Source organism: Hordeum vulgare, unplaced genomic scaffold, assembly GCF_904849725.1.
Source record: "Hordeum vulgare subsp. vulgare unplaced genomic scaffold, MorexV3_pseudomolecules_assembly, whole genome shotgun sequence".
NCBI classification, from domain to species: domain Eukaryota; kingdom Viridiplantae; phylum Streptophyta; class Magnoliopsida; order Poales; family Poaceae; genus Hordeum; species Hordeum vulgare.
The window spans coordinates 579,301-593,213 of NW_025422486.1; the positions used below are offsets into that span (position 1 = coordinate 579,301).

The 13,913-nt window shown below is 46.3% G+C and overlaps 28 non-coding genes and 1 pseudogene across 28 annotated transcripts; all 29 read right to left on the bottom strand.

Moving 5' to 3' along the window:
• Nucleotides 1-291: 291 nt before the first annotated feature.
• LOC123415588 lies at nucleotides 292-410 on the bottom strand. Its single transcript, XR_006615298.1, has one exon. It is a non-coding gene; the product is annotated as a 5S ribosomal RNA (ribosomal RNA).
• A 332-nt stretch (nucleotides 411-742) lies between these two features.
• Nucleotides 743-861, bottom strand: LOC123416766. Its single transcript, XR_006616368.1, has one exon. It is a non-coding gene; the product is annotated as a 5S ribosomal RNA (ribosomal RNA).
• Nucleotides 862-1,223: 362 nt separating this feature from the next.
• On the bottom strand, nucleotides 1,224-1,342 carry LOC123416804. Its single transcript, XR_006616405.1, has one exon. It is a non-coding gene; the product is annotated as a 5S ribosomal RNA (ribosomal RNA).
• A 503-nt stretch (nucleotides 1,343-1,845) lies between these two features.
• Nucleotides 1,846-1,963, bottom strand: LOC123416399. The gene has a single exon (XR_006616062.1). It is a non-coding gene; the product is annotated as a 5S ribosomal RNA (ribosomal RNA).
• A 380-nt stretch (nucleotides 1,964-2,343) lies between these two features.
• Nucleotides 2,344-2,462, bottom strand: LOC123416106. Its single transcript, XR_006615786.1, has one exon. It is a non-coding gene; the product is annotated as a 5S ribosomal RNA (ribosomal RNA).
• A 329-nt stretch (nucleotides 2,463-2,791) lies between these two features.
• Nucleotides 2,792-2,910, bottom strand: LOC123415635. Its single transcript, XR_006615344.1, has one exon. It is a non-coding gene; the product is annotated as a 5S ribosomal RNA (ribosomal RNA).
• Nucleotides 2,911-3,242: 332 nt separating this feature from the next.
• Nucleotides 3,243-3,361, bottom strand: LOC123415782. The gene has a single exon (XR_006615480.1). It is a non-coding gene; the product is annotated as a 5S ribosomal RNA (ribosomal RNA).
• A 362-nt stretch (nucleotides 3,362-3,723) lies between these two features.
• On the bottom strand, nucleotides 3,724-3,842 carry LOC123416805. The gene has a single exon (XR_006616406.1). It is a non-coding gene; the product is annotated as a 5S ribosomal RNA (ribosomal RNA).
• A 404-nt stretch (nucleotides 3,843-4,246) lies between these two features.
• Nucleotides 4,247-4,365, bottom strand: LOC123415906. The gene has a single exon (XR_006615597.1). It is a non-coding gene; the product is annotated as a 5S ribosomal RNA (ribosomal RNA).
• A 362-nt stretch (nucleotides 4,366-4,727) lies between these two features.
• On the bottom strand, nucleotides 4,728-4,846 carry LOC123416118. The gene has a single exon (XR_006615797.1). It is a non-coding gene; the product is annotated as a 5S ribosomal RNA (ribosomal RNA).
• Nucleotides 4,847-5,178: 332 nt separating this feature from the next.
• LOC123416413 lies at nucleotides 5,179-5,297 on the bottom strand. Its single transcript, XR_006616075.1, has one exon. It is a non-coding gene; the product is annotated as a 5S ribosomal RNA (ribosomal RNA).
• Nucleotides 5,298-5,629: 332 nt separating this feature from the next.
• On the bottom strand, nucleotides 5,630-5,748 carry LOC123416910. Its single transcript, XR_006616505.1, has one exon. It is a non-coding gene; the product is annotated as a 5S ribosomal RNA (ribosomal RNA).
• Nucleotides 5,749-6,110: 362 nt separating this feature from the next.
• LOC123415579 lies at nucleotides 6,111-6,229 on the bottom strand. Its single transcript, XR_006615290.1, has one exon. It is a non-coding gene; the product is annotated as a 5S ribosomal RNA (ribosomal RNA).
• A 428-nt stretch (nucleotides 6,230-6,657) lies between these two features.
• Nucleotides 6,658-6,776, bottom strand: LOC123416794. Its single transcript, XR_006616395.1, has one exon. It is a non-coding gene; the product is annotated as a 5S ribosomal RNA (ribosomal RNA).
• Nucleotides 6,777-7,138: 362 nt separating this feature from the next.
• On the bottom strand, nucleotides 7,139-7,257 carry LOC123415300. The gene has a single exon (XR_006615017.1). It is a non-coding gene; the product is annotated as a 5S ribosomal RNA (ribosomal RNA).
• A 332-nt stretch (nucleotides 7,258-7,589) lies between these two features.
• Nucleotides 7,590-7,706, bottom strand: LOC123416357. Its single transcript, XR_006616023.1, has one exon. It is a non-coding gene; the product is annotated as a 5S ribosomal RNA (ribosomal RNA).
• Nucleotides 7,707-8,041: 335 nt separating this feature from the next.
• Nucleotides 8,042-8,160, bottom strand: LOC123415500. The gene has a single exon (XR_006615217.1). It is a non-coding gene; the product is annotated as a 5S ribosomal RNA (ribosomal RNA).
• Nucleotides 8,161-8,382: 222 nt separating this feature from the next.
• Nucleotides 8,383-8,501, bottom strand: LOC123416186. The gene has a single exon (XR_006615861.1). It is a non-coding gene; the product is annotated as a 5S ribosomal RNA (ribosomal RNA).
• A 335-nt stretch (nucleotides 8,502-8,836) lies between these two features.
• On the bottom strand, nucleotides 8,837-8,955 carry LOC123415810. Its single transcript, XR_006615508.1, has one exon. It is a non-coding gene; the product is annotated as a 5S ribosomal RNA (ribosomal RNA).
• A 222-nt stretch (nucleotides 8,956-9,177) lies between these two features.
• On the bottom strand, nucleotides 9,178-9,296 carry LOC123415291. Its single transcript, XR_006615009.1, has one exon. It is a non-coding gene; the product is annotated as a 5S ribosomal RNA (ribosomal RNA).
• A 356-nt stretch (nucleotides 9,297-9,652) lies between these two features.
• LOC123415843 lies at nucleotides 9,653-9,771 on the bottom strand. Its single transcript, XR_006615538.1, has one exon. It is a non-coding gene; the product is annotated as a 5S ribosomal RNA (ribosomal RNA).
• Nucleotides 9,772-10,152: 381 nt separating this feature from the next.
• LOC123416731 lies at nucleotides 10,153-10,271 on the bottom strand. Its single transcript, XR_006616335.1, has one exon. It is a non-coding gene; the product is annotated as a 5S ribosomal RNA (ribosomal RNA).
• A 353-nt stretch (nucleotides 10,272-10,624) lies between these two features.
• On the bottom strand, nucleotides 10,625-10,743 carry LOC123415294. The gene has a single exon (XR_006615012.1). It is a non-coding gene; the product is annotated as a 5S ribosomal RNA (ribosomal RNA).
• A 368-nt stretch (nucleotides 10,744-11,111) lies between these two features.
• On the bottom strand, nucleotides 11,112-11,230 carry LOC123416820. Its single transcript, XR_006616420.1, has one exon. It is a non-coding gene; the product is annotated as a 5S ribosomal RNA (ribosomal RNA).
• Nucleotides 11,231-11,613: 383 nt separating this feature from the next.
• On the bottom strand, nucleotides 11,614-11,732 carry LOC123415894. The gene has a single exon (XR_006615586.1). It is a non-coding gene; the product is annotated as a 5S ribosomal RNA (ribosomal RNA).
• A 352-nt stretch (nucleotides 11,733-12,084) lies between these two features.
• Nucleotides 12,085-12,202, bottom strand: LOC123416223. The gene has a single exon (XR_006615897.1). It is a non-coding gene; the product is annotated as a 5S ribosomal RNA (ribosomal RNA).
• A 356-nt stretch (nucleotides 12,203-12,558) lies between these two features.
• LOC123416143 lies at nucleotides 12,559-12,677 on the bottom strand. The gene has a single exon (XR_006615821.1). It is a non-coding gene; the product is annotated as a 5S ribosomal RNA (ribosomal RNA).
• Nucleotides 12,678-13,030: 353 nt separating this feature from the next.
• Nucleotides 13,031-13,139, bottom strand: LOC123416562 (annotated as a pseudogene).
• Nucleotides 13,140-13,476: 337 nt separating this feature from the next.
• Nucleotides 13,477-13,595, bottom strand: LOC123416835. The gene has a single exon (XR_006616434.1). It is a non-coding gene; the product is annotated as a 5S ribosomal RNA (ribosomal RNA).
• Between the last annotated feature and the right edge of the window lie 318 nt (nucleotides 13,596-13,913).

The following is a 13,913-nucleotide window of genomic DNA, read 5'->3' on the forward strand; positions in this document are numbered from 1 at the left end:
ACTAGTACTACTACTACTAGTCGTTGGGTGTCATGCGCGGTGGGAAAAGTCAAAGAGGTCGTAGCGGTGCTCGTGTTGTCGGGGTAGAGAGGGAGCGGTGAAATTCTTGTGTTAAACTCGTCTCCGTTGTCGAGGCAAATGTGGCAATGGACACGGGAGGGGCAAGCTAAAACATATCACAAACGTCAAAAATAAGAAAACTAGTAAACGTCAAAAATAAGAAAACGAGGTCATATAGATCACGGTCCCGCGTCATCCTTGTCACGTGGCGCAAAAATATATTTAAAAAGGGGAATGCAACAAGAGGACTTCCCAGGAGGTCACCCATCCTAGTACTACTCTCGCCCAAGCACGCTTAACTTCGGAGTTCTGATGGGATCCGGTGCTTTAGTGCTGGTATGATCGCATCCGACATGCAACTATCTATTTGTTCCTTATGCTTGCCCCTACTACTACTAGTACTACTACTAGTCGTTGGGTGTCATGCGCGGTGGGAAAAGTCACAGAGGTCCTGGCGGTGCTCGTGTTGTCGGGGTAGAGAGGGAGCGGTGTAATTCTTGTGTTAAACTCGTCTCCGTTCTCGAGGCAAATGTGGCAATGGACACGGGAGGGGCAAGCTAAAACATATCACAAACGTCAAAAATAAGAAAACTAGTAAACGTCAAAAATAAGAAAACGAGGTCATATAGATCACGGTCCCGTGTCATCCTTGTCACGTGGCGCAAAAATATATTTAAAAAGCGAAATGCAACACGAGGACTTCCCAGGAGGTCACCCATCCTAGTACTACTCTCGCCCAAGCACGCTTAACTTCGGAGTTCTGATGGGATCCGGTGCTTTAGTGCTGGTATGATCGCATCCAACAATCAACTATCTATTTGTTCCTTATGCTTGCCCCTACTACTACTGCTACTACTGCTACTACTGCTACTGCTACTACTACTACTACTAGTCGTTGGGTGTCATGCGCGGTGGGAAAAGTCAGAGAGGTCGTGGCGGTACTCGTGTTGTCGGGGTAGAGAGGGAGCGGTGAAATTCTTGTGTTAAACTCGTCTCCGTTGTCGAGGCAAATGTGGCAATGGACACGGGAGGGGCAAGCTAAAACATATCACCAACGTCAAAAATAAGAAAACTAGTAAACGTCAAAAATAAGAAAACGAGGTCATATAGATCACGGTCCCGCGTCATCCTTGTCACGTGGCGCAAAAATATATTTAAAAAGGGGAATGCAACACGAGGACTTCCCAAGAGGTCACCCATCCTAGTACTACTCTCGCCCAAGCACGCTTAACTTCGGAGTTCTGATGGGATCCGGTGCTTTAGTGCTGGTATGACCGCATCCGACATGCAACTATCTATTTGTTCCTTATGCTTGCCCCTACTACTACTACTACTAGTACTACTACTACTAGTACTACTACTACTACTAGTACTACTACTACTACTACTAGTACTACTACTACTAGTACTACTACTACTACTAGTACTACTACTACTAGTACTACTACTACTACTAGTACTACTACTACTACTACTACTACTACTACTACTACTACTACTACTACTACTACTAGTCGTTGGGTGTCATGCGCGGTGGGAAAAGTCACAGAGGTCGTGGCGGTGCTCGTGTTGTCGGGGTAGAGAGGGAGCGGTGTAATTCTTGTGTTAAACTCGTCTCCGTTCTCGAGGCAAATGTGACAATGGACACGGGAGGGGCAAGCTAAAACATATCACAAACGTCAAAAATAAGAAAACTAGTAAACGTCAAAAATAAGAAAACGAGGTCATATAGATCACGGTCCCGTGTCATCCTTGTCATGTGGCGCAAAAATATATTTAAAAAGGGGAATGCAACACGAGGACTTCCAGGAGGTCACCCATCCTAGTACTACTCTCGCCAAAGCACGCTTAACTTCGGAGTTCTAATGGGATCCGGTGCTTTAGTGCTGGTATGATCGCAACCGACATGCAACTATCTATTTGTTCCTTATGCTTGCCCCTACTACTACTGCTACTACTGCTACTACTGCTACTACTACTACTACTGCTACTACTACTACTACTACTACTAGTCGTTGGGTGTCATGCGCGGTGGGAAAAGTCAAAGAGGTCGTGGCGGTGCTCGTGTTGTCGGGGTAGAGAGGGAGCGGTGAAATTCTTGTGTTAAACTCGTCTCCGTTGTCGAGGCAAATGTGGCAATGGACACGGGAGGAGCAAGCGAAAACATATCACAAACGTCAAAAATAAGAAAACTAGTAAACGTCAAAAATAAGAAAACGAGGTCATATAGATCACGGTCCCGCGTCATCCTTGTCACGTGGCGCAAAAATATATTTAAAAAGGGGAATGCAACACGAGGACTTCCCAGGAGGTCACCCATCCTAGTACTACTCTCGCCCAAGCACGCTTAACTTCGGAGTTCTGATGGGATCCGGTGCTTTAGTGCTGGTATGATCGCATCCGACATGCAACTATCTATTTGTTCCTTATGCTTGCCCCTACTACTAGTACTACTACTAGTCGTTGGGTGTCATGCGCGGTGGGAAAAGTCAAAGAGGTCGTGGCGGTGCTCGTGTTGTCGGGGTAGAGAGGGAGCGGTGAAATTCTTGTGTTAAACTCGTCTCCGTTCTCGAGGCAAATGTGGCAATGGACACGGGAGGGGCAAGCTAAAACATATCACAAACGTCAAAAATAAGAAAACTAGTAAACGTCAAAAATAAGAAAACGAGGTCATATAGATCACGGTCCCGCGTCATCCTTGTCACGTGGCGCAAAAATATATTTAAAAAGGGGAATGCAACAAGAGGAATTCCCAGGAGGTCACCCATCCTAGTACTACTCTCGCCCAAGCACGCTTAACTTCGGAGTTCTGATGGGATCCGGTGCTTTAGTGCTGGTATGATCGCATCCGACATGCAACTATCTATTTGTTCCTTATGCTTGCCCCTACTACTACTAGTACTACTACTAGTCGTTGGGTGTCATGCGCGGTGGGAAAAGTCACAGAGGTCCTGGCGGTGCTCGTGTTGTCGGGGTAGAGAGGGAGCGGTGAAATTCTTGTGTTAAACTCGTCTCCGTTCTCGAGGCAAATGTGGCAATGGACACGGGAGGGGCAAGCTAAAACATATCACAAACGTCAAAAATAAGAAAACTAGTAAACGTCAAAAATAAGAAAACGAGGTCATATAGATCACGGTCCCGTGTCATCCTTGTCACGTGGCGCAAAAATATATTTAAAAAGCGAAATGCAACACGAGGACTTCGCAGGAGGTCACCCATCCTAGTACTACTCTCGCCCAAGCACACTTAACTTCGGAGTTCTAATGGGATCCGGTGCTTTAGTGCTGGTATGATCGCATCCAACAAGCAACTATCTATTTGTTCCTTATGCTTGCCCCTACTACTACTGCTACTACTGCTACTACTGCTACTGCTACTACTACTACTACTAGTCGTTGGGTGTCATGCGCGGTGGGAAAAGTCAGAGAGGTCGTGGCGGTACTCGTGTTGTCGGGGTAGAGAGGGAGCGGTGAAATTCTTGTGTTAAACTCGTCTCCGTTGTCGAGGCAAATGTGGCAATGGACACGGGAGGGGCAAGCTAAAACATATCACCAACGTCAAAAATAAGAAAACTAGTAAACGTCAAAAATAAGAAAACGAGGTCATATAGATCACGGTCCCGCGTCATCCTTGTCACGTGGCGCAAAAATATATTTAAAAAGGGGAATGCAACACGAGGACTTCCCAAGAGGTCACCCATCCTAGTACTACTCTCGCCCAAGCACGCTTAACTTCGGAGTTCTGATGGGATCCGGTGCTTTAGTGCTGGTATGACCGCATCCAACATGCAACTATCTATTTGTTCCTTATGCTTGCCCCTACTACTACTACTACTAGTACTACTACTACTAGTACTACTACTACTACTAGTACTACTACTACTACTACTACTACTACTACTACTACTACTACTAGTCGTTGGGTGTCATGCGCGGTGGGAAAAGTCACAGAGGTCGTGGCGGTGCTCGTGTTGTCGGGGTAGAGAGGGAGCGGTGTAATTCTTGTGTTAAACTCGTCTCCGTTCTCGAGGCAAATGTGGCAATGGACACGGGAGGGGCAAGCTAAAACATATCACAAACGTCAAAAATAAGAAAACTAGTAAACGTCAAAAATAAGAAAACGAGGTCATATAGATCACGGTCCCGTGTCATCCTTGTCATGTGGCGCAAAAATATATTTAAAAAGGGGAATGCAACACGAGGACTTCCCAGGAGGTCACCCATCCTAGTACTACTCTCGCCAAAGCACGCTTAACTTCGGAGTTCTGATGGGATCCGGTGCTTTAGTGCTGGTATGATCGCAACCGACATGCAACTATCTATTTGTTCCTTATGCTTGCCCCTACTACTACTGCTACTACTGCTACTACTGCTGCTACTACTACTACTACTACTAGTCGTTGGGTGTCATGCGCGGTGGGAAAAGTCAAAGAGGTCGTGGCGGTGCTCGTGTTGTCGGGGTAGAGAGGGAGCGGTGAAATTCTTGTGTTAAACTCGTCTCCGTTGTCGAGGCAAATGTGGCAATGGACACGGGAGGAGCAAGCGAAAACATATCACAAACGTCAAAAATAAGAAAACTAGTAAACGTCAAAAATAAGAAAACGAGGTCATATAGATCACGGTCCCGCGTCATCCTTGTCACGTGGCGCAAAAATATATTTAAAAAGGGGAATGCAACACGAGGACTTCCCAGGAGGTCACCCATCCTAGTACTACTCTCGCCCAAGCACGCTTAACTTCGGAGTTCTGATGGGATCCGGTGCTTTAGTGCTGGTATGATCGCATCCGACATGCAACTATCTATTTGTTCCTTATGCTTGCCCCTACTACTAGTACTACTACTACTAGTCGTTGGGTGTCATGCGCGGTGGGAAAAGTCAAAGAGGTCGTGGCGGTGCTCGTGTTGTCGGGGTAGAGAGGGAGCGGTGAAATTCTTGTGTTAAACTCGTCTCCGTTCTCGAGGCAAATGTGGCAATGGACACGGGAGGGGCAAGCTAAAACATATCACAAACGTCAAAAATAAGAAAACTAGTAAACGTCAAAAATAAGAAAACGAGGTCATATAGATCACGGTCCCGCGTCATCCTTGTCACGTGGCGCAAAAATATATTTAAAAAGGGGAATGCAACAAGAGGAATTCCGAGGAGGTCACCCATCCTAGTACTACTCTCGCCCAAGCACGCTTAACTTCGTAGTTCTGATGGGATCCGGTGCTTTAGTGCTGGTATGATTGCATCCGACATGCAACTATCTATTTGTTCCTTATGCTTGCCCCTACTACTACTAGTACTACTACTAGTCGTTGGGTGTCATGCGCGGTGGGAAAAGTCACAGAGGTCCTGGCGGTGCTCGTGTTGTCGGGGTAGAGAGGGAGCGGTGAAATTCTTGTGTTAAACTCGTCTCCGTTCTCGAGGCAAATGTGGCAATGGACACGGGAGGGGCAAGCTAAAACATATCACAAACGTCAAAAATAAGAAAACTAGTAAACGTCAAAAATAAGAAAACGAGGTCATATAGATCACGGTCCCGTGTCATCCTTGTCACGTGGCGCAAAAATATATTTAAAAAGCGAAATGCAACACGAGGACTTCCCAGGAGGTCACCCATCCTAGTACTACTCTCGCCCAAGCACGCTTAACTTCGGAGTTCTAATGGGATCCGGTGCTTTAGTGCTGGTATGATCGCATCCAACAAGCAACTATCTATTTGTTCCTTATGCTTGCCCCTACTACTACTGCTACTACTGCTACTACTGCTACTGCTACTACTACTACTACTAGTCGTTGGGTGTCATGCGCGGTGGGAAAAGTCAGAGAGGTCGTGGCGGTACTCGTGTTGTCGGGGTAGAGAGGGAGCGGTGAAATTCTTGTGTTAAACTCGTCTCCGTTGTCGAGGCAAATGTGGCAATGGACACGGGAGGGGCAAGCTAAAACATATCACCAACGTCAAAAATAAGAAAACTAGTAAACGTCAAAAATAAGAAAACGAGGTCATATAGATCACGGTCCCGCGTCATCCTTGTCACGTGCCGCAAAAATATATTTAAAAAGGGGAATGCAACACGAGGACTTCCCAAGAGGTCACCCATCCTAGTACTACTCTCGCCCAAGCACGCTTAACTTCGAAGTTCTGATGGGATCCGGTGCTTTAGTGCTGGTATGACCGCATCCGACATGCAACTATCTATTTGTTCCTTATGCTTACCCCTACTACTACTACTACTAGTACTACTACTACTACTACTAGTACTACTACTAGTACTACTACTACTACTAGTACTACTACTACTACTACTACTACCACTACTACTACTACTACTACTACTAGTCGTTGGGTGTCATGCGCGGTGGGAAAAGTCACAGAGGTCGTGGCGGTGCTCGTGTTGTCGGGGTAGAGAGGGAGCGGTGTAATTCTTGTGTTAAACTCGTCTCCGTTCTCGAGGCAAATGTGGCAATGGACACGGGAGGGGCAAGCTAAAACATATCACAAACGTCAAAAATAAGAAAACTAGTAAACGTCAAAAATAAGAAAACGAGGTCATATAGATCACGGTCCCGTGTCATCCTTGTCATGTGGCGCAAAAATATATTTAAAAAGGGGAATGCAACACGAGGACTTCCCAGGAGGTCACCCATCCTAGTACTACTCTCGCCCAAGCACGCTTAACTTCGGAGTTCTGATGGGATCCGGTGCTTTAGTGCTGGTATCATCGCATCCAACATGCAACTATCTATTTGTTCCTTATGCTTGCCCCTACTACTACTGCTACTACTGCTACTACTGCAACTACTACTACTACTACTACTAGTCGTTGGGTGTCATGCGCGGTGGGAAAAGTCAAAGAGGTCGTGGCGGTGCTCGTGTTGTCGGGGTAGAGAGGGAGCGGTGAAATTCTTGTGTTAAACTCGTCTCCGTTGTCGAGGCAAATGTGGCAATGGACACGGGAGGAGCAAGCGAAAACATATCACAAACGTCAAAAATAAGAAAACTAGTAAACGTCAAAAATAAGAAAACGAGGTCATATAGATCACGGTCCTGCGTCATCCTTGTCACGTGGCGCAAAAATATATTTAAAAAGGGGAATGTAACACGAGGACTTCCCAGGAGGTCACCCATCCTAGTACTACTCTCGCCCAAGCACGCTTAACTTCGGAGTTCTGATGGGATCCGGTGCTTTAGTGCTGGTATGATCGCATCCGACATGCAACTATCTATTTGTTCCTTATGCTTGCCCCTACTACTAGTACTACTACTACTAGTCGTTGGGTGTCATGCGCGGTGGGAAAAGTCACAGAGGTCGTGGCGGTGCTCGTGTTGTCGGGGTAGAGAGGGAGCGGTGAAATTCTTGTGTTAAACTCGTCTCCGTTCTCGAGGCAAATGTGGCAATGGACACGGGAGGGGCAAGCTAAAACATATCGCAAACGTCAAAAATAAGAAAACTAGTGAACGTCAAAAATAAGAAAACGAGGTCATATAGATCACGGTCCCGCGTCATCCTTGTCATGTGGCGCAAAAATATATTTAAAAAGGGGAATGCAACACGAGGACTTCCCAGGAGGTCACCCATCCTAGTACTACTCGCCCAAGCACGCTTAACTTCGTAGTTCTGATGGGATCCGGTGCTTTAGTGCTGGTATGATCGCATCCGACATGCAACTATCTATTTGTTCCTTATGCTTGCCCCTACTACTAGTACTACTACTACTACTAGTCGTTGGGTGTCATGCGCGGAGGGAAAAGTCACAGAGGTCGTGGCGGTGCTCGTGTTGTCGGGGTAGAGAGGGAGCGGTGAAATTCTTGTGTTAAACTCGTCTCCGTTCTCGAGGCAAATGTGGCAATGGACACGGGAGGGGCAAGCTAAAACATATCACAAACGTCAAAAATAAGAAAACTAGTAAACGTCAAAAATAAGAAAACGAGGTCATATAGATCACGGTCCCGTGTCATCCTTCTCACGTGGCGCAAAAATATATTTAAAAAGGGAAATGCAACACGAGGACTTCCCAGGAGGTCACCCATCCTAATACTACTCTCGCCCAAGCACGCTTAACTTCGGAGTTCTGATGGGATCCGGTGCTTTAGTGCTGGTATGATCGCATCCGACATGCAACTATCTATTTCTTTCTTATGCTTGCCCCTACTACTACTGCTACTACTGCTACTACTACTACTGTGGCAATGGACACGGGAGGGGCAAGCTAAAACATATCACCAACGTCAAAAATAAGAAAACTAGTAAACGTCAAAAATAAAAAAACGAGGTCATATAGATCACGGTCCCGCGTCATCCTTGTCACGTGGCGCAAAAATATATTTAAAAATGGGAATGCAACACGAGGACTTCCCAGGAGGTCACCCATCCTAGTACTACTCTAGTCCAAGCACGCTTAATTTCGGAGTTCTGATGGGATCCGGTGCTTTAGTGCTGGTATGATCGCATCCGACATGCAACTATCTATTTGTTCCTTATGCTTGCCCCTACTACTACTACTACTACTACTACTAGTCGTTGGGTGTCATGCGCGGTGGGAAAAGTCACAGAGGTCGTGGCGGTGCTCGTGTTGTCGGGGTAGAGAGGGAGCGGTGAAATTCTTGTGTTAAACTCGTCTCCGTTCTCGAGGCAAATGTGACAATGGACACGGGAGGGGCAAGCTAAAACATATCACAAACGTCAAAAATAAGAAAACTAGTAAACGTCAAAAATAAGAAAACGATGTCATATAGATCACGGTCCCGTGTCATCCTTGTCACGTGGCGCAAAAATATATTTAAAAAGGGAAATGCAACACGAGGACTTCCCAGGAGGTCACCCATCCTAGTACTACTCTCGCCCAAGCACGCTTAACTTCGGAGTTCTGATGGGATCCGGTCCTTTAGTGCTGGTATGATCGCATCCGACATGCAACTATCTATTTGTTCCTTATGCTTGCCCCTACTACTACTGCTACTACTGCTACTACTACTACTGTGGAAATGGACACGGGAGGGGCAGGCTAAAACATATCACAAACGTCAAAAATAAGAAAACTAATAAACGTCAAAAATAAGAAAACGAGGTCATATAGATCACGGTCCCGTGTCATCCTTGTCACGTGGCGCAAAAATATATTTAAAAAGGGGAATGCAACACGAGGACTTCCCAGGAGGTCACCCATCCTAGTACTACTCTCGCCCAAGCACGCTTAACTTCGGAGTTCTGATGGGATCCGCTGCTTTAGTGCTGGTATGATCGCATTCGACATGCAACTATCTATTTGTTCCTTATGCTTGCCCCTACTACTACTGCTACTACTGCTACTACTACTACTACTACTACTACTAGTCGTTGGGTGTCATGCGCGGTGGGAAAAGTCAGAGAGGTCATGGCGGTGCTCGTGTTGTCGGGGTAGAGAGGGAGCGGTGAAATTCTTGTGTTAAACTCGTCTCCGTTGTCGAGGCAAATGTGGCAATGGACACGGGAGGGGCAAGCTAAAACATATCACAAACGTCAAAAATAAGAAAACTAGTAAACGTCAAAAATAAGAAAACGAGGTCATATAGATCACGGTCCCGCGTCATCCTTGTCACGTGGCGCAAAAATATATTTAAAAAGGGGAATGCAACACGAGGACTTCCGAGGAGGTCACCCATCCTAGTACTACTCTCGCCCAAGCACGCTTAACTTCGGAGTTCTGATGAGATCCGGTGCTTTAGTGCTGGTATGATCGCAACCGACATGCAACTATCTATTTGTTCCTTATGCTTGCCCTACTACTACTACTACTAGTACTACTACTACTACTACTAGTACTACTACTACTACTACTACTACTACTACAACTAGTCGTTGGGTGTCATGCGCGGTGGGAAAAGTCACAGAGGTCGTGGCGGTGCTCGTGTTGTCGGGGTAGAGAGGGAGCGGTGTAATTCTTGTGTTAAACTCGTCTCCGTTCTCGAGGCAAATGTGGCAATGAACACGGGAGGGGCAAGCTAAAACATATCACAAACGTCAAAAATAAGAAAACTAGTAAACGTCAAAAATAAAAAACGAGGTCATATAGATCACGGTCCCGAGTCATCCTTGTCATGTGGCACAAAAATATATTTAAAAAGGGGAATGCAACACGAGGAATTCCCAGGAGGTCACCCATCCTAGTACTACTCTCGCCCAAGCACGCTTAACTTCGGAGTTCTGATGGGATCCGGTGCTTTAGTGCTGGTATGATCACATCCGACATGCAACTATCTATTTGTTCCTTATGCTTGCCCCTACTACTACTGCTACTACTGCTACTACTGCTAGTACTACTACTAGTCGTTGGGTGTCATGCGCGGTGGGAAAAGTCAAAGAGGTCGTGGCGGTGCTCGTGTTGTCGGGGTAGAGAGGGAGCGGTGAAATTCTTGTGTTAAACTCGTCTCCGTTGTCGAGGCAAATGTGGCAATGGACACGGGAGGGGCAAGCTAAAACATACCACAAACGTCAAAAATAAGAAAACTAGTAAACGTCAAAAATAAGAAAACGAGGTCATATAGATCACGGTCCCGCGTCATCCTTGTCACGTGGCGCAAAAATATATTTAAAAAGGAGAATGCAACACGAGGACTTCCCAGGAGGTCACCCATCCTAGTACTACTCTCACCCAAGCACGCTTAACTTCGGAGTTCTGATGGGATCCGGTGCTTTAGTGCTGGTATGATCGCATCCGACATGCAACTATCTATTTGTTCCTTATGCTTGCCCCTACTACTACTACTACTACTACTACTACTACTACTACTACTACTACTACTACTACTACTAGTCGTTGGGTGTCATGCGCGGTGGGAAAAGTCACAGAGGTCGTGGCGGTGCTCGTGTTGTCGGGGTAGAGAGGGAGCGGTGTAATTCTTGTGTTAAACTCGTCTCCGTTCTCGAGGCAAATGTGGCAATGGACACGTTAGGGGCAAGCTAAAACATATCACAAACGTCAAAAATAAGAAAACTAGTAAACGTCAAAAATAAGAAAACGAGGTCATATAGATCACGGTCCCGTGTCATCCTTGTCACGTGGCGCAAAAATATATTTAAAAAGGGAAATGCAACACGAGAACTTCCCAGAAGGTCACCCATCCTAGTACTACTCTCGCCCAAGCACGCTTAACTTCGGAGTTCTGATGGGATCCGGTGCTTTAGTGCTGGTATGATCGCATCCCACATGCGACTATCTATTTGTTCCTTATGCTTGCCCCTACTACTACTGCTACTACTGCTACTACTGCTACTACTGCTACTACTGCTACTACTGCTACTACTCCTACTACTAGTCGTTGGGTGTCATGCGCGGTGGGAAAAGTCAAAGAGGTCGTGGCGGTGCTCGTGTTGTCGGGGTAGAGAGGGAGCGGTGAAATTCTTGTGTTAAACTCGTCTCCGTTGTCGTGGCAAATGTGGCAATGGACACGGGAGGGGCAAGCTAAAACATATCACAAACGTCAAAAATAAGAAAACTAGTAAACGTCAAAAATAAGAAAACGAGGTCATATAGATCACGGTCCCGCGTCATCCTTGTCACGTGGCGCAAAAATATATTTAAAAAGGGGAATGCAACACGAGGACTTCCCAAGAGGTCACCCATCCTAGTACTACTCTCGCCCAAGCACGCTTAACTTCAGAGTTCTGATGGGATCCGCTGCTTTAGTGCTGGTATGATCGCATCCGACATGCAACTATCTATTTGTTCCTTATGCTTGCGCCTACTACAACTGCTACTACTGCTACTACTGCTACTACTACTACTAGTCGTTGGGTGTCATGCGCGGTGGGAAAAGTCAGAGAGGTCGTGGCGGTGCTCGTGTTGTCGGGGTAGAGAGGGAGCGGTGAAATTGTTGTGTTAAACTCGTCTCCGTTCTCGAGGCAAATGTGGTAATGGACACGGGAGGGGCAAGCTAAAACACATCACAAACGTCAAAAATAAGAAAACTAGTAAACGTCAAAAATAAAAAACGAGGTCATATAGATCACGGTCCCGAGTCATCCTTGTCATGTGGCGCAAAAATATATTTAAAAAGGGGAATGCAACACGAGGACTTCCCAGGAGGTCACCCATCCTAGTACTACTCTCGCCCAAGCACGCTTAACTTCGGAATTCTGATGGGATCCGGTGCTTTAGTGCTGGTAGGTCGCATCCGACATGCAACTATCTATTTGTTCCTTATGCTTGCCCCTACTACTACTACTACTGCTACTACTGCTACTACTGCTACTACGACTAGTCGTTGGGTGTCATGCGCGGTGGGAAAAGTCAGAGAGGTCGTGGCGGTGCTCGTGTTGTCGGGGTAGAGAGGGAGCGTTGAAATTCTTGTGTTAAACTCGTCTCCGTTGTCGAGGCAAATGTGGCAATGGACACGGGAGGGGCAAGCTAAAACATATCACAAACGTCAAAAATAAGAAAACTAGTAAACGTCAAAAATAAGAAAACGAGGTCATATAGATCACGGTCCCGCGTCATCCTTGTCACGTGGCGCAAAAATATATTTAAAAAGGGGAATGCAACACGAGGACTTCCCAGGAGGTCACCCATCCTAGTGCTACTCTCGCCCAAGCACGCTTAACTTCGGAGTTCTGATGGGATCCGCTGCTTTAGTGCTGGTATGATCGCATCCAACATGCAACTATCTATTTGTTCCTTATGCTTGCCCCTACTACTACTAGTACTAGTATTACTACTACTACTAGTACTACTAGTCGTTGGGTGTCATGCGCGGTGGGAAAAGTCAAAGAGGTCGTGGCGGTGCTCGTGTTGTCGGGGTAGAGAGGGAGCGGTGAAATTCTTGTGTTAAACTCGTCTCCGTTGTCGAGGCAAATGTGGCAATGGACACGGGAGGGGCAAGCTAAAACATATCACAAACGTCAAAAATAAGAAAACTAGTAAACGTCAAAAATAAGAAAACGAGGTCATATAGATCACGGTCCCGTGTCATCCTTGTCACGTGGCGCAAAAATATATTTAAAAAGGGGAATGCAATACGAGGACTTCCCACGAGGTCACCCATCCTATTACTACTCTCGCCCAAGCACGCTTAACTGATGGGATCCGGTGCTTTAGTGCTGGTATGATCGCATCCGACATGCAACTATCTATTTGTTCCTTATGCTTGCCCCTACTACTACTACTACTAGTACTACTACTACTACTACTATTACTACTACTACTACTACTACTACTACTAGTCGTTGGGTGTCATGCGCGGTGGGAAAAGTCATAGAGGTCGTGGCGGTGCTCGTGTTGTCGGGGTAGTTCTCGAGGCAAATGTGGTAATGGACACGGGAGGGGCAAGCTAAAACATATCACAAACGTCAAAAATAAGAAAACTAGTAAACGTCAAAAATAAAAAACGAGGTCATATAGATCACGGTCCCGAGTCATCCATGTCATGTGGCGCAAAAATATATTTAAAAAGGGGAATGCAACACGAGGACTTCCCAGGAGGTCACCCATACTAGTACTACTCTCGCCCAAGCACGCTTAACTTCGGAGTTCTGATGGGATCCGGTGCTTTAGTGCTGGTATGATCGCATCCGACATGCAACTATCTATTTGTTCCTTATGCTTGCCCCTACTACTACTGCTACTACTGCTACTACTTCTACTACTACTACTAGTACTACTACTAGTCGTTGGGTGTCATGCGCGGTGGGAAAAGTCAAAGAGGTCGTGGCGGTGCTCGTGTTGTCGGGGTAGAGAGGGAGCGGTGAAATTCTTGTGTTAAACTCGTCTCCGTTGTCGAGGCAAATGTGGCAATGGACACGGGAGGGGCAAGCTAAAACATACCACAAACGTCAAAAATAAGAAAACTAGTAAACGTCAAAAATAAGAAAACGAGGTCATATAGATCACG